Here is a 25,798-nt window from a genome sequence, read left to right as displayed (position 1 = left end):
TGAAAGAGAAAAGAGAGACCAAGTCAGTCTTCTCTTGCACTTGGAAGAAACACCCATTATGGTTTTTCTGGGAAGCAACATACAAACCAAAACAACAACAACAACAACAACAAAAAGCAAGAAAGAAAAACAGCACAGGCTTGGTAACTTTGGGAGATAAAGAAAGAAAGTCGTATACTAAAAACATTCATTGCAAATAAATGCAATAACATTTATTGCATACATGTTATGTGATACAAAGCAAGAAACATACTTTTTAACCTTTCAAACTGTTAAAAATAATCCAGAAGCTACTATTATAATATGCACAAGATTTATGTTACTCTTTCCCTTTCAGAAATGACCCTATTCCCCTGTGAAATTAAAGTATAATAAAGAGGAAACCAATATATCATCCTACATATTTTGTTACTGGATTCTAGGTTAAGATTATTTGTAGGGATTTTCTATGTCCTACACTGGAATTAGAGAGATTGATTCTGTTCTCACAATCATAAATGAGGATAGCATTTGGCCTCCCACCTCATCTGTCACACTGACACTTAAATAGTAGTACTTTACTCCAAGCAGACCTGGAGTGAATTTTCCTACAGGCGAAGGTTGTGAAGCAAGCAGCAAAGACAGATATGTACAAAGAACCAAGGAACCTCATGATCAGGAAGGATGAACAACAGTCATTTGGACAGAAGCAATTTTACAGGCAATAAATGTCAGTGCTAGTAGACACCAGCAAGGCAGAATAAGGTGGGACAAGGAAAAGGGAGGTGAATTGAGGCGAGGCAAAATAGAACTGAGGGAGAGACAATCTTAAAACAACTCTGAGAGATTACTGTACCAGTATATAAAGTATTCCATGCTATTAATATCTTATAATTAGAGCCTTACAGGTTCAAGGTCTCTCATCTGCCTTTATATATAGGGTTCTTATTTCAAAGATTCCCTTTTGCAGTTTATTAAAACTTGCATTTTTACCAAGACACTGTCAGCCATGAGAGCTATTTAAACAAACCTTCAGTTACAGGCTCGTACAAGGACACAAAGTCTGTTCAATAGTTATACTTGCCTTTTAATGTTTTGGTTTTGTTTTTGTTTTTTAAAGTATTTATTTATTTTCCTGGAGTGAAAGAAACTTTTGTGAAAAGTTATTACAAAGTAAAACTCTTCCTTTCACTCTGCCACTTCAGTTGTCCCTCTCTGGTAAATGTCACCATTAGACAAAGGGTAAACCAAGCCATGTTGTTGTTTTTTATTTTTGTATTTGTCCTGATCATACTTATGCTTTGTTTTGCTTATTATTTCTACTGATCTTCAGCTGGTCACATGTGTTTGCTTGGCACAAACTGGTACTTCTGGGAATAGGCTGTTGCAAATCAAAGTCCTCTGAAGCAGCAGTGCTCTTGATTCCCTGCAGCGTTCAAGGTCAGCAACAGCTGTGGCCTGAAGCTCTGCTCTCTGAATCTTGACCTTCAGTGAGTGATTCTCTAACGACTTGGGAGGGACATCATAATTAGATAAAATTCTTGCCTATCTTTATTAAAGGGCACCAGATTAAACACTCTGCATGTTTGATGAGAAGTGAAGAGATTGTTTTCCCCACTTCAAATGATTCAGCATGACTTTTCATTAATGTTTTATCACTTGCGTACTGAATTCTGATGCTTTCAAGAAGACCTAAGAGGAAAAAAACAACAAAAACAGCCCTCCTTACAAAACTGTAAATCTTTTGATTGAATTTTTTTCAAAGATAGTCCTATCTTGCTTACATACACTTTGTCCACCCATTTGAAAAAGGTGGCAGTTTACCTGAGGAATGTAAATAAAAATCAGCTTGAAATCATACCACACGTTATGTAAACCCTAGTCATAAATTCAAGGTTTCCATAGAATAATCCATGTAATGTAATCAAAGTTAAAATAAATTAAATGCTTTTACCCGTTAAATTGTTCTGTAAACCCATTGAGTTACAGATGAGATTTTGAAGAAGAGATGATAAAATATTTATTCTGTTACAACTGAAATTACCAACATCCTGCTGCTTGTTTTATTTTAGTAAAAAGATTTACAAAAGCAATTTAGCTCCAGAACACATTGCTGCAGGCACTCATCAGACACATCTCTTGCACAGTATATTATCAGTAGAGCAGGAGGTGAGATGTTAAGTAAGAAGCAGAAAAATGCCAGTGGCCTTATCAAATTGGAGAAGAGAGTGTAATTGTTTTGAGGGTGAAATTTAGTAGAAACTACTAATCCTGATAGACTCCTGATAGTGAAAATCTGTCCCTATCAGTCAGTTTTAATTTGTATGCCTCCTCCTTTGTATTCCTTACATTTCTTACAACTTAGTTTTTAAGGTTTGGGGCATTTTTAACACATCCCAGCATTTTCAAGATGCAAAGGAAAAAAAACCATTAAGCTGTATATGATACCAGGTTGATCATAAGGAGGTTCAAAAAGGAATCTTGCCAGATTTATCCCAGAGATGCATTAATCAGAAAGTATAAAACAAGATATTTTAGGTTAAACGTTGTGTCCTTTGGATTATTAAAAAACAGGAATAAGCTTTAAAATGTACTCCAACACTCACATTTCATTGTTATTAAAAATATTATTTTCCTCTAAACTGTTTAGGAGACTGAATTCCAAGACTGTCTTGGGCCTGTTGCTTTACTTCTCTGTCCCTCGGGGAACAGAGTTTGCTCTCATGTCCCAGCTGCTCTCTAAGTACATCATAAAAGAAAGTAACCTGACAGAAGAACAGTGCAAAAACTGTTTCCAGCTCTCCACAGGACAAGTTTGAGTGTTATGCATTCATTGCTGCTTCTATTTTCTGATCATAGCTGGAATTGGCACACTGTAATGGCTTGAATTTCTTCTGTCTCTTGTGCCAGGTTTTAACATTGTTTGAACAAATGCCTGCCAGTGTACTCTGCCTTCCAGTCTTCACAGTTCTTTTAACTCATTCTCTTGATCACAATGTATTGACATTAACAGAGATGTCCTATTTGCCTGCCAGTTAGCTTTCACTACTACTTTTGGCAAAATTTGGTTTTCTTATTAACTATGTTACTTCTTTCAGTCAACCTTGATCCACATGCACTTTCATCATACTTCAGGTTGTCCTTTTAACCCAGTCTTTTCCTTCGCCTTCAATACCAGACTATAAGTTAGGAATATTAATCCTGAGACTGTCCAAAGCCATATTTTGTAACCGAAGCCATTCTTCACATTAAGGTGCATGAAGACTTTAAGCTAACTTCACTCTTTTGAATCCATGAACAAAAGGTCCCAGCTCTTTAAAAGGACTGAGTCCAGTATCTCTGGAATGTTTTTAATAGGCATATTCTGCAAAAACATGGTACAGTAAAGTCAAAGAAATTTGACATCTTTTAGCTTCGGAAAGATTATCCCTGCTTTTAAATCACTTCTGCCATCTTCGTTCTTATACTTATCCATGAAGACTTTGTAAATCCTGGGTCTAAGTTAAGTCGGTTACAAACATCAATAAAATGGGGCAAAAAAAGCGATTTTAGAACTCAAAGAAGAGACTTTAAAGACTGTTAGACATTACTGAAAGAGTAGTAGGAAGTATGCTCACTCCAAAAGACAACCAGAATGACAAAACCCATTATATATTTACTATTCCAATTTCTATTTTTGCTGCTGGCTTTCTGCCCTTAATTAAAGAAACAAATCCAGTTCTCCAAAGTTTCCTACAACAATCTTGTGTTAACTTCTACATCTCTTTCCCCAGACATGGCATACTAAACACATTGCTGTATTTAAGAACACTGTGCATAACAAAAAAGGGGGAGGGGAAGTTTAAAATATATTCTGGCAAAAATGTTGCAGAATTCTCAATCAGCTTTACCTTACAGCACAGATATTCACTGTTTTATAGTACACCACAGTAGACAAATTTGTTTAAGTTCAAATTTGTATTAATTTGCTCTGGTGTCATACGCAGATACATTAATGTCACTGATCAATGAGAAACCAGTGAAAGGTTGTGAAACATAATGCCTTTACTCTGCAATATTGAACCAAAGCTGCCTGGAGAAAAGAGATGAATGATTTCTACATCAAGCTTAAATAAAGAAATGTGGAGTTCCTTCAGGCTGCCTTGTGGCTGCAGCTTTATCACCTTCACAAAGTCACCATAAACACGTGCTCTCACTCTCTGACCTTTAATGGCTAAAATAAGAATGCAGGTACAGTAAGCACTCCTGATCTGGGATTTCACCTAGCTTGAAAAATACTGTGTGCTAAGGGAAGCCTTGTGTCATAAAATAGGATAATGCTATTTTGTAATTGGCAATTTGAAAATAATTACATTGTTGAGATGGCAATAATTCTAAAGTCCCTGTTTTCCAGGAACGCTAGCATAAATTTTTTACAAGTCTTTCTCTTAGCAACTGTATTGATGTGATAAGCTTAAATTTAAATCCTGCAGTCAGACTATACTTTATCATGCTGGAAATTATTTTTTTAATCTTCCAAACTTATAACAGACTCTACTTTTCATTATTTGATTCTTGACATTTCTGGTTTCCAACAATAAATCTGAAATACTGAGAAGGTATTTTTGTATATGTAATAGCGAGAGACACCAAAGAACCCCAGAAAAGTGCACCAGAGAAACCAGTTGGTTAATTCATGTCTGTAGTTTGCTTTCAAAATGTAAAGCATTAAAAAAGAAAAAAAAAACCAAAAACTAACCGACAACAAAAAAAGCAACTCATAGATCAAAAAAAGCTCAGTATTTATGGTTTTATTAATAAACAGCAGTATTTTACAAGACACAAAGAATTTTGTCTTTTACATTTGTAGTTCAGGTGAAGTAATAGAGCAGTGAGTAAATTTGCCTTTTAAAATGAACTTTTATTAATTAGCATCATCTCTTACCCATATAAAACCAAACAAGCATAGTATCCAACTCCAAATCCAAATTGTATTATTACAAAGCCAAATATAATGCATTCTTTTCAGTTTAGTTGAATACAAAAATTCTCAGGTACAAGATAAATATCAGTTACATAGACTTTCTATACCAGGGTTATTGTTATTTTTTTTCTGAATATGCTAAAAAAGTTATGTTTCCCCTTGCTTAAACTGAAGCAGTAGTGTTACTGAGGCATTACTGTTGTAAATGGGTGGCACTGCATAAATGTGAATCCTGTATCTAGTGCATAATTCATATTGTCTTTTGAAACTTAATAATGGAAAAGTCCTTGGGGAATTGCTTTAATGTAACATTTAACCTTCCATTCACTATAAATGGACCTCAGTGCCTATGAGATGTTTGTAATCTGCAATTAGATGTTTGTTCTGTCTCAATATATTTGTGAGATACTCCTTTTACATGTTCCAAGAAAAAGACACAAAAAAAATCTGCCAGGAAAAAAATTGCAGGACACACTTAAAAATCATTTTATGTTTCATCCTTATTTAAATAGAATGGTTTAATTCACTAATTTTCAGTGCAGTGATTTGCAACATTGCTAATCAGACACTAAAGGCAAAAATCATGACAGACTTTAGATTTCATAGAACCGCATAAATTACTTAACTGAATGAATACACACAAGAGCAGCGTGCCAAAGATCTTATATGCATGTTTCTGCTGTCCTTCTCAATGAAATGATTTAGCTGTACTTACGATAGTATCTTTATTTAGAACAGATTCAAACCATGCGAGGCCATGGAGGTGAATAATTGAACAGTCAATTGGAAGAACATAAAATCGCTAGCAATTTCCCAAGTTCCAAAAATTACTTAAGTGAATTGGATATATATACAGTAAATGACTGCAGGTTCATGAACACAAGCTTTAGAATTCACTTGCATAAGCATTTCACAAGGAACACAGTAAACAGCTTTGCAGCACAGGTTGTTCTCCATCCTCTGTTCTCTCTGTAGTCTCTTTTTGTTGCTATACTAATAATGATGAGGTAGTTGTCAGCCACTACTGAAGGTAGTGTTGATGTCCCATATCCGGCTAGATAATAATTTTTTTTGAGAGAATAAATTCCAAAATTTTTAGCAAAAGGCAATATATATATAAGTACAGACTTCTGTACATCTTTAAAGTACTGGGGGGAATTTTTAGCTTCCAGGAAGTTGAAAATACTGGTCAGTGTTAGTATAGGCAGCCATTTGCTCATTCATTTTGGTTGTACTTTAGCTGTGATCTTTTTATGCCTTTGTGTTGTGTTTGTGTGACGAGGCTTTGGGAGCATGAAAGGGGCTTCAGAGGTGACTCCTGTGAGAAGCTGCTGGAAGCTGCCCCAGCTCCAGCCATAGACCTGCCTGTGGCCAAGACCAAGCCTACCAATGGAAGTGATAACATCTCTGCAATTACATAATAAAGAAGGGGAAAAAAGAAAATTCAAAAAAAAAAGAGAGAGGAGAGGAGAGGAGAGGAGAGGAGAGGAGAGGAGAGGAGAGGAGAGGAGAGGAGAGGAGAGGAGAGGAGAGGAGAGGAGAGGAGAGGAGAGGAGAGGAGAGGAGAGGAGAGGAGAGGAGAGGAGAGGAGAGGAGAGGAGAGGAGAGGAGAGGAGAGGAGAGGAGAGGAGAGGAGAGGAGAGGAGAGGAGAGGAGAGGAGAGGAGAGGAGAGGAGAGGAGAGGAGAGGAGAGGAGAGGAGAGGAGAGGAGAGGAGAGGAGAGGAGAGGAGAGGAGAGTTCTTTTGTAGGTCCGTGAGGAAGGAGGGGGAGGGAGGTACAGAGGAACAGAGATTCCCCGGCAGAACAAGGTGAGATGGCACTCCAACAAGATGATCCACTTGCACAAATGCTATCCCCAATTTGCTTTTCTGTCAATGTATCTTAAGGATTTTTTCAAGGTTGCCCTCAAGAGAATTTACCATTTGCCCACAATGGAACCTTTTTGAGAGTTTAGCTCCGGTGTTAATAGGTTATACCAAACTACAAGGTTGCATGTCTTTTTAAAATATAATTTCTAGTTTGCTCCGTTCTGCTGAGAAGTATCTGTTATCACCTTGTAGGCAAAGAATTCATTTTGGTTTGTTACAGATTTTTTCAGCATATGCAATCTACAAGGCAAAAGGTAGTTAATTTTTCAGTATTTTAAAAATTTTCTTATAGTTTTACTTTGATATAGCATGTGACGTATGATATGTTCTCCTCAGCAAATATTTGAATTCGCAGTGTGGGTCAGAATTGAACATATAGTTTTTAAAAAGCAAGAATTCATGGGCTGTGAATGCATTTTTTGAAAAGTCTTCCAGTCAAATAGCCAGAAAGGAACACAGAAAACAACTTACACTACCAATTTTTATTGCTATTTCTCTGTGGGGTTTGCTGTTGATGTTTTTGTTTATTTTTTAGTTTCTTAACACTGATACAGGAGAAGAAGTGATACAACAGATTTATAATTGAGGAGCAACATTGTACAAATACCATAGGAGTGGATGACTAAATATATTCTCTTTGTCAGATAAAAATTCCCCAAAGAATGTGCACAAACTTGAGTGCAGTACCCCCTGTCCATGTGTATATATTGTTTAGAGAAATTTTTTTCCACCTTATGCCATCATCATTTGATACTGAACACACAAAAATATGAGATTCACTGATCAACAGTGTGAAGTTCACATATAAAGTGTTATAGATGTAGTACACTATATACCCGATTCATCAGCTTTCTCTCCTCTTTTTTTTTTTTTTTTTTTCCCTTCTAAGCAAAGCTAAGCCTGCAGACAAGCAAAAGACAGACGTTTGAGTTGACTTTCACCCTATGAAAACTAATGGTCTAGGTTAATAACTTGGTGTATGTTTGTGAAAGAAAATTGAAGCCATTCTTTCACTTGGTTTCGATACAGACTATAAAAAAGAAGGTATTATAAACAATGAACAATCCAGCCTCCCAATGCATTGCAATTCCAGCTCAGAATTTCAACGTGACCTTAAATAAAGCCCACTATTCACTGGTTGTAGAAAACTGTAATGATGCGGGTAGAAGACATCAAAGACAGTTAAGCCTGCTTTGGTAATAATGAAAGGGAAGTATTGATACAACTTTTCAAAAGCCACATTCTTCAACAGACCTGGCTAAGAACTGACAGCAGCTGGAATTTAATCTGTTTCTCCTTTAGTGAAACAATACTTACAGGATGGGAAGTGTCAAGTGGAAGGGGAGAGCTCTCATTTTCTGAGAGCTGCAAATCTGGCTTTGGCAATTCTTGCAGTCCCTGCTCCCCCTCTGCAGCATCAATCATTTTATTTTATTGGCAGTGACACTGTTTCCCAGACACTAGAAGTTTGAATTCTTCTCCCTCCTAAAAATAGATCTGCTCTTACAGTTTGTCTTTCTGCTAATTTACTCTCCACTAAGTGAATTTTTCTAGTTAAATATAGATGCTAAACCTCATTTTAAGTGACATGTGTGCATATATGTGAGTATACATTCATATAAAGGTCCATCTGACCTAGCAGGCAAACAAGCAACCAGTCAAAAAGCCACTATCAACAGACCTCTGCAAAGCACATGATATAAAAACTACTCTAGTTCTGACTTGGAATGATGAGCTTTCAGGGTATTTTGCCTCAGAAATGACAAGCTGAAATCAAACTCATGTAGTATGGTTTAATCCAACTTTTCACTTAAATCCAAATCAAACTGCAGCCATGGGAAATTTACTTCCCTCTTTATTGAATATAGATGCATCTCACTTGGTGTTTGACATGGATGTTTATGCTGCACTGTATTGAAATATGTTGAGAGTTGGCACACAGCTATTTATGTTTCCATTAGCATTAATGAGAGTACTTTGCGTAAATCTCCATACACTCACACGAAATATATTTCTGTGCATGCCTTCTGCAAAAAAGGACAGACCTGAAATATTTCACAGACTTTTAGCCTACCCAAAGGAAATTGTGGTTCTTACAAAATCTTTTTCCATATTAAAGGAAAAAAAAAATTAAGAAAAAACAACCAAACAATATAAAACAGCCCAGAAACTCAGCTGAATAGTGCTATAAAGTCTTCGTTACATTGTTTTGTTTAGATTTATAACTATGAAGGAAAGTGCTCTACCCTTGAGCTCTAGACACCTTTTTATATAGCTCAAAGAACAAATTTTTGTTTGTTCTTTGTTTATTGATTTTATAAGACAACAACCCTGAAGCAAGAGAAAGAAAATGATTGTACACATGTATTTGCTAGTATATTCCCTAAACAAGAGTCACTCATCTCTTGTTTAGTGTGAGATGTCCAAAAGTATGGACAATTTGGGACTGCTTTTTGTTAATTCTTTGATTAACCATATTATTTCTTTTTCCTCGTTTTCCTCAATCTGGCATTTTTGGATTTGTTTTGAAAGAGCGGCTTCCTGATTGTCTTTCTATTAATCTACTGTGTCTTTAATGGGACACTTCTTTTTTTTCTGATTATCTTAATGACTGAAAGACTAGTCCCTCTGTCTTCCCAAATTCCCCTTTCTTATAACATTTTTTGATAACTTCACTCCTTGCACTGAAGAGTCTGGATAACCACAAGAGGGAAAAAATGTAAAAGGGGTTTGGAGGGTGGAGGCAGGGGAAATAATAATAAGGATGGAATGATAAATGACAAATTCCTGGTTTAAACATAAATGGCTGGTATTTGGGGAGCAGGGTGATTCAGGGGTGACCTATGTAGAAGAGGTCAGGAAATTCCCTGTGCTGGTCCCAGATAGCCCCAGCCCAGCCTGACACAGGTGTGAACCAGGCCATTGACTGTCAAAACTTCAACCCAGTCTGAACACTCAGCTCAGACATGTTTAAGAAAGAGGAATATCCATGACCACTGGGCACACAGGAGGAGACACAAGAGGAGAGATGGGAAAAGGAAGAGGAGACACTTGGAAGGGGACATTAAGAAGAGGAACAATAGAGACCACTGAACAGATCACTCACCTTCTCTCTTCACTCCCACTGTCTATCTTTAAGGTGCTGTTAGTCCCTTCCCAAAAACTTCTTTCAACACTTTTCATTTCTACCCACTATTCTCACGAGGTTCTTTTTTTCTCAGTTACTTATGCTCTCCCCCATGCATTCTCTTCAAATGTCCTCACAGTAGCTACTATGTATCTCTGCCTGTTCATTTTATTTTTAAATGTAAAATGCCTTGACCAAGGGAGAAAAAATGTGGGTCATCTGATTTATGAAGGCTACATTACAGAAGGTTTTCCTATGGAAATTATATGACCACTTCTCAGAGGAATTTGCACTGCCTTCTGCAACATTGCACTACAAGGATAATCTGCCCTCTGAAAAAACATAAAACTTAATGTTAGGCATCTTTCGTTACTGTTTAATGTAATTTTCTTCAATAATCAGTAGAAGTCATAAAATTACACTATGCCCACCTAGCTATTTTATTTACATTGTCATAAGGATGGCTGTGCAAGGATCAAATCAGAAGAATGAAACCATACCAAAAAACATCCTGTACTGGAAAACTGAATGTTTTCTATGCCTGTGAATAGCTACATATAGCCTGTGGAAGTCTTGCTATCTGCAAGTCAAAATCATGTATTATTACATTTCAGTGACTTATTTTCTTATATCTGTTTTTTTAAACATTAACACTGACAAACGGTAAATACAGGAGAGAGAGAAAAACAAATACTGAATTTTGAACACTTAATAGATTGTTTAAACTATGTTAATGAAAATGTTTTAGTTCATTTCCTATGACTCTGCAGAAAATAATGAGAAAAATTACTATATTTAGAAATTTAAATTCTGTAAAAATTGGAATTAGAGACAAAATTTTCATATAAATTACAAGATCATCTGATAACCATAAAATTTGTAGAATGTTTTTGTAAAAACTTGGCCAGTATTTCAGTGTACATATATCTTAGTATACTAGGATAAAAAGAACTAATTGTATTGATTTAGAAATTCCTTCTTTATGACAGTAAAATGACTGAAATAAACACAAGGGAGCTGTGTTCATTTTAATAAACTGTTATCAATAAACTTGTTTCAACAACACATCACTATACCCAGAATAGGTATCATACATACTTTGACTTTTTTAATGGAAAGGTACAAATCTACCAGACATAGAAAGTAATGCAATTCTTTTACAATCACAAAGAAAATAATGTATTTGAACAGGAAAATACACTTTACCTGTTTTCTCAATGCAATATATTCTTCCTTCTTTCTTGGCTTTTACAACTTTTTTATCTGCTCCACAGAAAAGACTAATTTTAAGATAAATTGTTCTATAGAAGAATATTCCATTTATCAATTAATTTCAATTGCCAAGTTCAAATTGAGAAAGATATTCTATATAAACTCACAAGTATTTAACTGTAATACTAAGCTCACCAGTGAACATTTTTATATGAGTACAAATACCCGACTAAGTGATCTGTAAACTGTTGAGTATTTGGTTTCCACAGAAGTCCTAAGACACATTCTTTACATTAGTGATTCAAAGAGATTTTTAAAATTTAATGCCTTTTGAGCCTATTTGACCTTTATATAACTAAAGCACTAACTGATACTTTATTCATTACACAGCTTAGACAGAAGTATTGCAAATGTTCGTGGCTATTGAGTGCTTTACAGAAGAAAAGTTGGTATTATTACCTAAGTCCTTCTGACCTGTGCTGCTTCTTAGCACTGTGTAAATACTACTTGCTGATCAAATGTTCAAAAATACCTGAAGTTCTTTTGACTTCTGCTGTACAACAAAGACTTACAGTGAAGATATAGTAAATGTTATTCCTCTCTACCTTCTTGCTTAATATCTCACGTGTGTAATTTTCTTTTTATCAAATAAAATTACAGTCCCTTCAGCTTTTTTTTTTTTTTTAAATAGCATAAAGTAATGACTGGTGACACAAGCATGCCACCTGTAGATATATATCATTCAGTCAAAATAAATTGTATAAATACTTAGGTATTTTCTAACCAAAGTTATTAGTGAAAGGACAGAAACAAAGAAGCCTTTCAGAAGTAGCATAAAGCAAATAATCACACTTAACCAAAGCTTTTATCCAATATTATTAAGCTCCAATTACTCCTGTTTTGAATAAGTAGATAGGCCAAAAATTTCCCAGATGTTGAAAGACGGAGCAGTGCTATTCAGGGTGTGTATAATGTATGTGTCTGTCTCCTGATTCATGTAAACTTATTGCATGTTTTTCCAAATTCCTTTGTGCTATTATAAATAATTTTGTTATTTCTAGCTAAAGGAAAAAGGCCAATAATAATAGAGTACTGATCTTGTGAGATTGCAAACTAGCAGGCAGTGCAGCTCCTCAGCCTGTCACAGCATTTGTTCTTAATCCTAAACTACTTTTATCAGATTTCTTAATTGATGATGTTCTTCATTTCTCTTAGATATGCTGATATATCACACATTAATTCTCAGTTGTTCGTGATCTATGACAGCCACCTGTTCAGTGTTGGTTTTGGCCTATTACATTTTTGTCCCTCATAGTCAAGTAGAAACTGTATAAGACAATTCAAACTATATGTGTTTTTTGCTAGATATACACCTTTGATGCAACAGACATCAAGTTAAACTGCAGTGTTTAATTGTTAGATATACATTTTTGCCAGAATTTTAAAATCTCTTTTGTCAAATTTTAGAAAACAGAATTAAACAGAAATAATCAGTCACAAATCCTATGCATACAAATACTATGCAAGTACTATGAATAGTATAGGTTTTCTGCAGCTCAGTTCTGAAAAGGAAAGATGCTTTAGCCAAAAAACAAGAATTTGAAATGTGAAGACTAGCTATCAGGTTCTAGATGCAGAAATGTTTGTGTTCATGTTGCTTCAGACTAAGGACTTCTAAAATTAGCAGTTGGTATCTGCCCTTCAGAAGTTACTTTAAGTTTTCCATTCTTCATTTAGATATTTTGCTATACATAAGTATTAGTCCTCTTTTAAAACAAAATAATAAATAAAAATTTAAAAATCCAAAAACAAAGAAACCCCCAACAACCTAAACTTTTCCTTTCCCCACAACTTTGGTATCTTTTGTGAGGTGTCCATAAAAAAAAAAAAAAAAAAAAGCAAAAACAGAACAAAAAACCCCACAACCCAAACAAAAAAAAAAAAAAAAAAAAAAAAAAAAAAAAAAAACATAAAAAACCTTGAGAACAGATTTCTTTACTGCATCATTAAGCAAGCTGGCCTTTCTGATTTTTACTTTTTCTTGTCCTAATACTATGCCCGCAATGTTAGCCACTCTATTTTGATACCAGACTGTTCTAAGATGAATCTCTGGAACAATTACACATTCATCCCTGGTATTTCTGTTACTTCTTTGATAAATCCCTTTATCCAAAGAAGGTATGAAATCTTGGGAACATCAAACATTTCACCATGGAAGGGGAGCCATTTTTATCACATGAAAAGTGAGAAAGGGCTAGATGAATGCCTGGTTTTAGAGTAAGTAGACATTTAGTCAAGTAGTATCAGTCACATGACTAGAAAAGTCTTTCAGTCATTCATACATATTTTAGCTTATGTAAAGAAAAAATGCAGGGGAATAATAAAAAATATCAAAACAGTTGTAAAAATAGGGACTGACACTTCAAAATAGAACAAAACAGTCTGTAGGTAGCTGTGTGGAAGCTACATCAGAAAACAGATCAGGAAATTGTCATGATCATGTATCTATCTGTATCTTCATCCTTTTCTGGCCCTTTTCAGTTATACCAACATGATAGACAGAAGCAGCAATGACATATACCTGACTCTTCTGGCTTAGGTGCACCAAAATGGCCTAATGCTGTTTTATGTATTTTGCATATCTCCATAGCACATACAGAAGATATGTCCTTGCAGTCTGCATGAGCTCCTACCCTGCATATAGGTTTCTATGTGTTTTTGCATCTATGAAGATGCAAAAAGTATGATGCTGTAGGACTGACTCCACACCAGGATTCAGTCTCCCTGTATGACAACACATGGCCTCAGCATGCAGGACAGGTCTAGTATCAGGATTCATGGATTCAGGTAAGTTTTATGAATTTATGAATTTGCTTATGCTTAGCCTCAGCCATAAGCCAGGTACCTATAGCTGAACCTTGCCTACTCACAATTTAAAAACAAAAAAAAAACAAAACAAAACAAAATAATCATTTTAGACTTTCAATACTGCTGCACATGGAATTTATCTTGCTGTGTTGCAGGTTGAATCAAGCTATGAAAGTCAAATATATTATATATGCAGAGAAGTACTTTATTATTTGACTAGGTCTTTAGTGTAGTTCATTGTCACAGTTTGAGTCCCATTGGCAAAAACCCCACAATTTTTCCCTACGATTTTTTGCTTGTTTCACATAGGGACTGTGTCCTTTCATTATTTTTCTGATTGAGATTGATTTTTCTGACTTCTTCTGGACATCGCAGCCAGAAGAGTACAGAGCTGTAGTTTTTAAACATTTCCACATGTAATATCTGGAGTAAGATCAGTGGAAAAAGCAAAATTGGCAGGAGGAACATTACAGAAAAGTCAGGGTACTTCTTCATTGTGCACCCTTTTGATTTCCTTGCATTTACTGACATAATCTCTTTACCTAGAAAATTCTGCACATTTTAAAAATATCTAGCTTCATGACCATCTTTTCTTAGCAATAAGGTATTTTAGAAGTTTCCCCTCTAAAGTTTTTCTGTTCTTACTGAAAAGCCTAAACAGCCTAAAAGATTTTTGTTACACTGCAGCAACACATTCCCTCATCAAGGAAATTACTAAAAGCTTCTGCCTGAGGCTGAGCATGGTTTTACAGCTTTATTCCATTAATTTATTCAATTTAAATTTTTGCATAATTTTTGCCTTTGAAAGTATCCTATGTGTAATATTTATGCTCACATTTTGTCTCCAAACCTGAGTTACTCTGGAGTAAAATGTATCAGTGTCTGTCTCTCGTCATTTGATCAATCTCAAATAGTCAGTTTGGAGCTGAATTTCCTACTGCTGCCATTACTTCCACTACTTAAATCTTAAAACACAGTAATCTGCATGATTTTTCCACTGGATCAGATGTCAGATAATCTCAGTAGCTAGCTTTTCTATCCCTAACATGGAAAAATAGCTGAGAAAAAGTTCAAGCAAAATATTCTAATTTTTATAAGGGATTTCTAAATCTCCCACCTACCAGGCAGATGATATGGATTGGATACATGAAGTCGAGGCTTGAATCTTCAGAGAACATTTGCATCAGCTTTTCTATAATGGTGGCATCACTTGTATGTCACATGGTTACATTCAAATGAAAACATAACTATACATTTACCAATAAAGTTTTGCTTGGAACAGACAGCTCTGGTTAGATATGACTTGTACTTGAAAGTTATTTCCTTACTTCATGTGCTAAGCAGTAAATTTCTATCCTCTTTTTATAAAATTAATGAGATAGTATGATCCTGCAAAATATTTTTCTAACAGAAGTGTTTCATCTCCATGTAAAACAGGCATTCAGAAGTTAATACCCAGTAGATGTGACTTCAGTTCTTCACTGATCTTTTAAGAATGTGAGTATTACTGAATGATCAGGCTTTGACAGCAAAGTGTTTTCCCATGTTTCCAAGCCATTTGAGCTACATAACAAGATCACAGGTCTCTAGAAATTGAATTTTTTTCTGCTCTTTGGAACATCTATAAACCCAGGTTTGGTTTGCTAGTTTCTGTGCCTGGAAGAATCCTCCAAGAATCTTAAGATCTCTTAAAAGTTCTTATGGCAATCTGTTAGTATCTATTAAGGACATAAGTGACTATCATAAAAGCGATCTGCAGTTTTAGAGGCCCCAAAAGCTATGGGTATGTGGAAACTGTGACATTACAGAGCCAAAAACTTCTCACAAGGATATGTAGAGAAAAGTGTCTATACTCCTGGGATGAATGATTCCAAGTGAACTACTTCTGAGTCAGTGCTGTGAAGTCTATAAAATCCTTAGGAAAACTCCTAGAAGATTCAGTCACAAGATAACCAAAGCTAAAAAAACATTAATAGAAATAGGTTCACAGGAACAACTTTCACCCATATTCATCATGTTCCAAATTTATTTTATCTTTGTTCCTTTTTCAGTTTTTTGCTTTTTTTTTTTTCCCAAACCCATATAGTCTCTTCTGTCAGAAAGTGTTTACTCTCATCTTTTCTTCTAAACATCACCTTCATCCTTTTTGAGCACTCCTTTGCTTTTTCTGTCTTCTATTGACTTTCCTTTTCTATTTAATTTTCTCTCTTTCTCTGCTATATCTTTAGCCAAGCACCTTACAAGCCACCCAACTGTGCATATTCCTCACTTTGAATTCATTGTAGCTGGAATACTTCCCAGAACCAGTGGGTGTATAGACGTGTTTATAGAAAAGAAAGGAGTGAATGAGCTCAGTATGTTTTAGAAGAAATGCCAGGTCTTTTTTCAATATTTCAGTGCCCTGTATCAGAGACAAAAAGAATCAGCTTTCTTTAACAAATAAGATGCCATAGGATTACTGAGTTTTTCAACATAAAAATAAAGTGTGTAACTGATCTTTCTTCCACTTTTAGCTAATAATTACTTTGCACACCACAGAAACGGGATCAACTTACTGTGCGTATGACATTGCTTGTAACTTCTTGCTTGGCTGTTTGTTGCCTGAAACATACTCATTCACATTGAATATTTTATGTTTTAAAATATTAAATTCACCGATAATATTGGTGAGTCTGCTTGTGAGTGCTTAAAAAGCTAAAATAACCTGTGGATTTTGCCTATGAATCCACTGTGTTATAGCAAACTATTTCCTTAAGAGTTTGTCCTGCTCAAACTTGCACTTCTGTTCTCACACACACTTGGGGTTGGCCTGTGAAAAGTAACAATTACACCAGGGAAGAAAGACTGCTTTCTGTGACATTATCTAGGGGATAAGACCAGCCATCAAATACACTCATTTATCCAAATAATGGAGACATTTGCAATTTTCCATGTAAATTATAATAAAGTAGTTGCTGACAGAGAAGCATGGGAAGGCATTTCTTATGCTATATTTTAAAGGTAGTAACAAGTTTGATCAGCAATTCCAATTTTTTGTCAGTGAATTGTATTTTTAAGAAGTAACTTTTATTTCTTAAAATAAGACTCTTTCCATCATGCCACTTGCTGGTAAGCAATTAATACTAAGATAAAAACAGTTAATGAGTTGTATGCATTTACTGGGAAAACTGCAAAACAGAAAATATTACCTGAAATGTAGCATGTGTGTGTATTTCTCCACGTGTATCTCTGATTTGCTTTGCTACTCCTTCTGTGTTAATGTGTGTAACTGGCTCTGTCCACAGTTTTAATGTGAAAATTTTAGCACTGTAACACTATTGTAAGAGATAGCTACAGATTTTAAACATTTGTAAGACGTATTTTTCCTCAGCATCACATTATTGCAAAGAGTAGGTATAATACAAATACGTAAGATAACAAGTCTATACTCATGGAAACAAGCAATGTAATCACAAAAATAATGTTTTCTTTAAGAAAATTAAGTTATTGTTCAACAATCCTGACTGTTAGCACAATAATACCTCCTACTTACTACTCTTCAGAAACTAGTCTGTGGATAAGGCTGTAATGCATATTCAACTCTAAAATCAGCGTTTAAGTGACATAGTGAAAAAAAAGAAAAAAGGTTATCTGACAAATAGTAATCCAACAGTGAAATAAATACACTAATGTAATTTTCAGTCACTAACTAGCGGTGTTTAACTGTGGTACTTACCCACACATATTTAGAGGAAAATGTTACGAATTTCTATAACAAGAACTTGAAAAAATGTTGGGACTTTTTGCTTGGTTTGGATTTGTTTTGCTTTGTTTTGTTTTTAAGTTAAGCTCGAGTGCAGCTGTAACTGAAGCCTTCCTGGATTATTACATCAAGAAACATCCAACAACTGGCTGAGTTCATCCCTACCATTCTTAATTGGTTAAAGCCAACAAAAGGAAGTACATTGGGAGGCTGGTAACAGCTGATGTGTCAGGAACATTTTTGTAAGTAGCACTTACCTAAGAAATTTAGATTCATTTGTGCCATTTAATATCAGAAAATTATGGTAACTGAGAACAAGTATCACTAGTCAAGTATTTCAGAACCACCCTGTTACCATATTGCTGAAGCTGAAATAAGGGCATGGGCATTTAAGGGACTGGAATGGATCTTAAATGTATTTACACCAATTTCACTACAACTGTATTTTTACTAGATAAAAGCATCAGAATTCATATACTGAAAAAGAACAAATAAGTGAAAAAGGAAGTCACAGGACTGAAAACCAGAAAAGAAGAAAACTGAACAGCCATGGTCCATGTTAACATGCAAATTAATGCATAAGGTTTATTCAGTTTTTATAACTCTTCAATAAAAAGATAACTAATAAGAATGATCAGTGATACCACTTACACAAACTAACTCTATGCTATAGGACTAGAAATTAATTCTTATTACAATGATTTTATATTATATTTTATTGACAATTTTCTAAAATTCTTCAGTCTAACATTGCATAATTCAGGATTACCTCCTTCATACTGCATCTTCGCAGTGAAAAAATGTGAGAATGCCAGTTCAACATTCCCTAGAGTTTCTGGCATAGACAAGATAACTGGAGCCAATTGGTACATCTCATACCTTTGATATTTTTGAATCTTTCAGTGCTTCAGTGTAGTTTTTATCTCTCTTTATCAGCAACCCTTGCAAATGAATATATAAATAGTCCATATTTCTTTGGCTGGATGTCAGAAAGATGAGTTCTATTTTGAACAATGTTTTTTAGCTGAGATGATTCAAAAATCAGTTTATTTTCTATATCAGTAAGAATCAAAATAATTTGGTTCTGTACTATGTCACAGCTGACCATTTTCCATTTAACATTTCATGTTGGTGACCCCTCTTCATTTTGTTAATTTCTGAGAATACCAACTAAAGTTAATATCTCATGGGCTTACTTCCTAAATTATTTTCCACGATTTTCCTCTTTACACTCAAATTCTCTAGACCCTGATGCTGAGTTTTAGTTTTCCAGATGACACTTCAGCCTGCTAGAAGATCTCTGTAGAAGATCTCTGATACTAAAACATTTTGAAATTGTCAATTTGTCAGGCTTTAGACCAGCTGTTAGTTCCTGTCAGCTGTCAGAACCTATATCAATTTATATTCGTTCACCTGAAGATCTTGCCATGGTCTTGGCAAGCATCCTACAGTTGTAAAATCTGTTCCAGTAGGCTGTAAATCCAACGTAATCTACTAGATCAACCTGTCAAAGTTTCCTACTATTTATTTGTATGTACTCTTCACATGCATCTAATGTTTATACTACAAAGCAAGGAACTGTCCATTGTTTCACCACATTATTGGATACTAGTTTCAAACTCATCAACAAGAATTGAATTCAGAAAAAATCATCTTCTTGTCTCTTTCAATTTTTTCATTATGCTGTTTTCTTTTCTACCTTATTGATCTTTGAGTATTTTCCCTTTCTCTCTGTAGTAAATCAGATGGTCCTGTGGTGGCCTTTAGCCTCACTATTAAATCACACCATTTTCACAATTATTTTTCCATTGCTTGTTTTAGAGAGTACAGCTGAATGTGATATCATCTTTTAAAACTCAACAAATGTTTCAAACACTTAGACATATGTTATTCTCTTTGGAATAATCTTCAGAATAATTTAACATAAGCAATGAACTAGGTATTTATTTTGAGTATCAATGTATCATGCTGGTCACAGATTTTACCCTTGGAAAATGAGTATGTTTCTTCATCCTCCATTCTGTATCACACTGTGTATATTGGCTGCAATTTTAGAAATGCAGAGCTAGATTCAGATACAGGTTCAGGCACTTGTATTTCTAATGCTGGCATCTCTCTAACAGATAGGGTTTGGTCCAGTTGCCCACACATTTCTAGAACTCGGCTCTTGTATTTTGTCCTGGCCTTCAACTTTTACTCCAGAAAGTGTCCTGTAGAAGTCACAAATATCACTGTGCTCCTATATGAAAAAGGTGAAAGCTGTAGTGATTGTCTGAGGTTTTCTGCCATCTATTTATGAGTCTTTATTACAAACCGTATTTTCTGTTGTTGCCTTATTTTCTGTTGTAACCTCCTGTTAAGGTCAGTGTCCTTCCACTACACATTACAAAGTCCTGCTTGAGCTCTAGTTACCTATAGCTTGGTTGAACTCTCTTAGCAAACACTAAAAAGGAGAAAAGAAATTTCTTCTGAGTTTTTTTGTTATCGTTCTTAATTTTTTTTCTCTCTTTGGAAGTATATAAACTTTGAGGGAGTAATTCCTCTAGGTAGCTACCTGTCTAGGTGAAATGACTGCCTTTACTGTACCACCTACACATGACAGGGTAACTCATTTCTGTGTACACAAGTTTGAAATATCTCCTTATAAAGTAAGATTATCTCCTCACTTTTGGAATGCAACAATGATTTCAAGGAAAAATGGGACACATGAAGATTTAAAATGTATAAATTACTGTGCAGCACAAGATAGTTAAAACACACACTGGTCTATTGACACAGTCTTGACTACATTCTTCTGAAAAACATTGGTCAGCCTAGCCTTTGTTATTTCTGATATGAATTACTGACTATTAAATGTGCATAATGTGTCCCCTTTTGCAATCTGGAAAGCCTTGCTCATTTTGAGCTTTGTTGTTGTAGTCTCAGTAACATCTCCACATATTAAAAAGTACTTATGAAGGTTTTAACTTCACAGTGTCATTGTAAAAATCGAGACAATGATACTCACTTCTAGAAAATTTATGATTCCCCGAACTCGTTCAATCCATCAGTTCAAGAAGCTGAGAAATACCAACACAAAAACTGAAAAAAAGGGCAGTGGAACTGACATTGGATATTTTGACTCTTTACAGTAAGAAACTGACTGCTGACAAGAGTTGTACTTGAGATGATGTCTGGTGCCAGTGTCATTTCACAGATGCCCAACTGCAAAAATTGCATGACACATGAGACTTAATGCATTCCACAGTATGCCACACCTTCAATCACTCTCCCTGAAGATTGAATTAGTAACGAGTGCCACAGTGATAGGTAAGGAATATGAAGGTCATTAAAAAATAACACAAATGATCTTCATTCTAAACCAACAAAGTAAAAATATCTGCAATGTTTTTAAATAGGAAGTATCTCTCATGACAGGAAGTAAACACTCCAAGTTATAACAGCTTTATTTTTATACTAATCTCAACTTTTTAAGGACAGGAAAGAAAAACTGAGAAGCTGAGATTGAAATTAACTTCTCTGCCACATAGATCTGTACAAAGTCTCAACCTTGAGAGGCTGCTTTCTCTAAAGCTGCAAGCGGTCTTCTGAGAGTCTCCATCATGAGAAATTATTTAATGTTCCGTAGTCTCTTCTTATCTATATTTATGTTGATCACCCATTAATATTTCACTAGTGAAAACACATCTTGAGCAGAGAACAAGACGCTACAGAAAACTAACTTAAATAAACAATGAACCAAAATAGCCAATGATAAATGTAGGCTGCAAAAATTTCCTTGAAAGGATTTTTTTTTTACTGTACCATTAAAGCTTTTTAGGCAAGCTAGTATTTGTAATTGGTAAGTAGACAAACAAGTACTAGAGGAGAGTGGTTCAGATCCATGTGAGCATAAGTACTTAGTATGGTAGATTAGAATCAAGATAGTGGTACAACAATTTGGAAAACACTGTCTGGAAGTTAGAGATCAGCAGAATAAGCTGGGCAACTACAGTACATTGGTCAAAGTCTCAGTAATGAAGCTTGTTGCAGGCCCTTTTCTGTGCTTCTCACTACTCACTTAAACTCATTTCACAGGTTGTCTTTCTTTGTTTTCAATAGTGAGGCACTACCAACCTTAAGCATTAATGAATCATGACCCCAGCAGAATAAGGTTGTTGGGTTTTTTTAAAAGTTGTGTTTGAGGTACTTGTGTATTTGATGTTAAACTTTTAAGAGTCATATTTTCAAATATTTTCAGCAACAATGTGGAGGAAAATCTTATTTTTTAATGAAAGAAGAGTCTGATGTAGTTATACGACTCTAGGAACTGAGCCTAGTAGAAAAATATCACATATCATAAAACTAGCAAAAAGATTGTGAGAGTCAGAATAATAATTTTGTTTATTTTATTTTCAGAAAACATTAATAAAAATTACTGTTAATCAAAATAAACAACAAGTCCATCTGCTTGGTCTCCTTGGCCCCACAGAATATTCAGACAGACCCATTTGAACTTCAGTTAAAGGAATCCTCTGGGAAAATAGTGTTTTAAAACTACTGTAGAGGCTTTGACTTCAGAATAATGGATCTTGTTTTGGACCTCAAAATCAGTATAAGTTACATGAAGCTTCTTCTGTGTTCTTAAACCTCTTTTATAATTTCCAGCACTGTGAAATATAATGAATTTTCATTGTGAGTGATTTTAGTGAAATTCACAGTCGATGTTCAGTTCTAGAGATCTTGATAAATTGATATTCTGAGAGTGCCAAGATCAAAAGAGAAAAAGAAACTGGGAAAATGAACCATTTATTTTATTATATACATGATTCAGGTTTGATGTTTAACAATGGTGATCATAAACATTTTTATCTTTTACTAAAAACTGGGTTTTTTTGTTAAAAAAAGAAAAACAAACAAAAAAACCAAACCCAAGTCAAAAGTATGCTGTCACAGCTCAAACAGCAAATCTTTTGCTAGCAAGAATTCCTGTTCCATTACTGAAAACAAAGGAATATAAAACTTCAGGATTTGCAGGCAGTGCATCCTACAGAAAGAAAAAGAATAAAAAAGGTTCTTTAAGGTACATTGGGCAATTATATTGTATTCTGGTACCAGAATACATGAAATTAAAAATATTCTTTCAATTTTAAGATAGTCCTTAGCATGTGTTCTTAATGCTGTAATGGAATCAAATATTACTAATTTATAAAAACTAGAACAGACTGGACAGATTCAAATCTGCTGCCTACCACTTATGCCTCAGGAAGAAATAGGGATTATGCATAGATTTTTGAAGGTGTCCAGTGCTGCTCCTTCAAAACGAATGCTTGATGCTCAGCCTCTTGTGCAATGAGCACCCCATAAAAAAGGTGCTTAAGAGAAGATAAACTATGTTTATGTGCCTGGTCTGAGGAGTTCTCCAGCTTAAGAATGATGCTCTTCACTCATCTCTAAACTCTTAGCTTTCTACTTATCCCCTGATCCTATGCTGCATACTTCTAGAAAGCATCATTCTGAAACTACGCAGACTATGCACACAGTCATTTTTTCCTGTGCCCTATAGACTGTATCAGCATCAGTCAGCTACTGTCAGCATCAGCATCCTAGTTCTCAGGCTTTCTCAGGTTGCAAGCAAAAGAAAAGAGAGACTTGAAAATTTACAGCAATTATGCAAGACATGCTTTTGGGAGCAAAAATAACATTCTGAATGACTCAAAATAATTTCTGGAGCAGAGATGTCAGATGGTTTCCTTGCAAAGCTCCTTCATTTTTAGACAGCCAGAACAGGCTTTATAAAACACATAAAACCTCTACAGCTCCTCAGAATACAGTTAAACAAATGTAGGTGCTGCCTAAACTGTGCCAGACCTTCATGTGTGGAACAGTTCCACCACGGAAAGTACTGACTGCCTGATGCTTACTTACAGTCCCATGCTGCACAAGGACACACAGAAGGACATTGTAGTAATCTGAATGTGAGCTGACAAAATATCACGACTGACTGGAAAAGTTTTCTTCACGTTAAAATCATGTGGAGTGTAAAAAAAGGGAAAGAAAAATTATTGCTCTCTGTTGCAACATATGCATCCAGTAAAAGAAACCCAGGGAACCTGAAAAAACGCATAGTACTTAAGAATGAAGACATGATTAAAACAAATGACAGGCAAAACTACAAAAGCAGGAAGGATTTTTTTCTCCACACTTATTTATAATTATGATTTATCATTATTTTTTTTTTTCAGACATTTTTCCCCTGCTGCTCCTTCAAGCAAAATCCTAGCATATATCCCAACAGAAGTCTTAGCATCCAGCTTTCATATTCACCTGCAGATTTCCAGGAACCTCAAGCCATACGCCAAATGTAATTCACTTCTTTTATTTTCGATGACATTGTTTTCCATTCTTTTTATTCTTCATCCACTAGAAATAATTACAAGCTTCATTAGATATAAATCTCAGCCTTTATTAAATCTAACATGAAATTATTGAAAGTTTATTACATTTCTTTATACCTATCCCACTGCAACTTGCCTGTTTTATTTTTCATAATTTTTCATTCATAATTATGTACTGTCACATCCACAGATGTATGGAGACCAAATATACTTAACTATTGAACTTGAAAAAGGCTTATATTCCTAATAATGAACTAATTAACATGCTTGTTCTGAAAATACATATTGCAGTGTAACTTGTTTCAAGAAAAAAATAATTAAAAAGTACATGGTGAAGCTCTCCTATTCTACTCTCCTATCTTTTTCAAGGCAGTAATGAAAGCATTAATGAGGTGGAGGTGTGAGGTGAAGTGTATGTATCACAGAATCACAGAACTGTCAGAGGTGGAAGGGACCTCTAGAGATCCAGTCCAACTTTTTCACAAAAAGCACAATCACCTGGAGCATATTACACAGGACTGCATGCAGGAAGGTTTTTTCGATATCTCCAGAGAAGGGGACTCCACAACCTCCCTGGGGAGCCTGTTCCAGTGCCTTGGCACCCACATCGTAAAAAAATTTTTTGTTATGTTTGAATGCAACTTCCTATGTTCCAGCTTGAGAAGAGTCCAGCTCCATTTTCCTTGCACCAACCCTTTAGATACTTGTAGACATAAACAAGGTCTCCCCGCAGCCTTCTCTTCTCCAGGATAAAGAGTCATAACTCTCTCAGACTTTTGTCATAAGAGAGATGCTCCAATCCCCCAGTCATCTTTGTTACTCTCCACTGGACTGTCTCCAGTAGTTCCCCATCTCTCCTGAACTGAGGAGCCCAGAAGTGGATGCACTATTCCAGCTGTGGCCTCACCAGGGCAGAGTAGTCAGGGAGAGTGACCTCCCTTGATTTACTGGTCACACCCTTCTTTAGGCCTTTTTGGCAAAAGGGCACACTGCTGGCTCATGGATAATTTACTATCAACCATGACTTACAGAGCCTTCTCCTCAGAACTGTTTTCCAGTAGGTTCACCCCTAACCCATACTGGTGCTTGGGGTTCTTCTTCCCCATGTACAGGACCCCACACTTGCTCTTGTTGAACCTCATTAGGTTCTTCTCTGCCCAGCTCCCCAGCCTGTCCAGGTGACACTGGCTGGCAGCACAGCCCCCTGGAGTGTCAGCCACCTCTCCTTTCTTTGTGTCACCATTGAACTCACTGAGGATACTCACTGTCCCCTTGTCCAGGTCACTCATGGACATGGTAAATAAGACCAGACCAAGTACTGATCCCTGGGGCACGGGGGATCTATGTTGTTGTTTTTAGTTTGTGACATACAACTTTGTCTTTCTGTCACACTTTTGGCTTTTTTTTTTTTAGAAGAATAACAGGTAAATGTTACCTACTGTAACATTTCAAATTTTGAGAAGGAAAAAAAAAACAACAAACAGACAGAGATATTATCAACACTCATTGGTCAAATATGCATAAACCAGTAGTTTTTTTCCAAGTAAATGGATGACTTACAAACTTTTATCAGAAGCTGCTGAGATTTGGGGATAATTTGGTCCCACAATTTTTTTTTTTAATTCCAATAAATTTTCTTAGTCCTTTAGACAACATTTTTT

This window comes from Heliangelus exortis, chromosome 1 (assembly GCF_036169615.1).
Source record: "Heliangelus exortis chromosome 1, bHelExo1.hap1, whole genome shotgun sequence".
In the NCBI taxonomy this organism is placed as follows: domain Eukaryota; kingdom Metazoa; phylum Chordata; class Aves; order Apodiformes; family Trochilidae; genus Heliangelus; species Heliangelus exortis.
The sequence above is the reverse complement of the archived record's forward strand: the minus strand, read 5'-3'. Positions refer to the sequence as shown.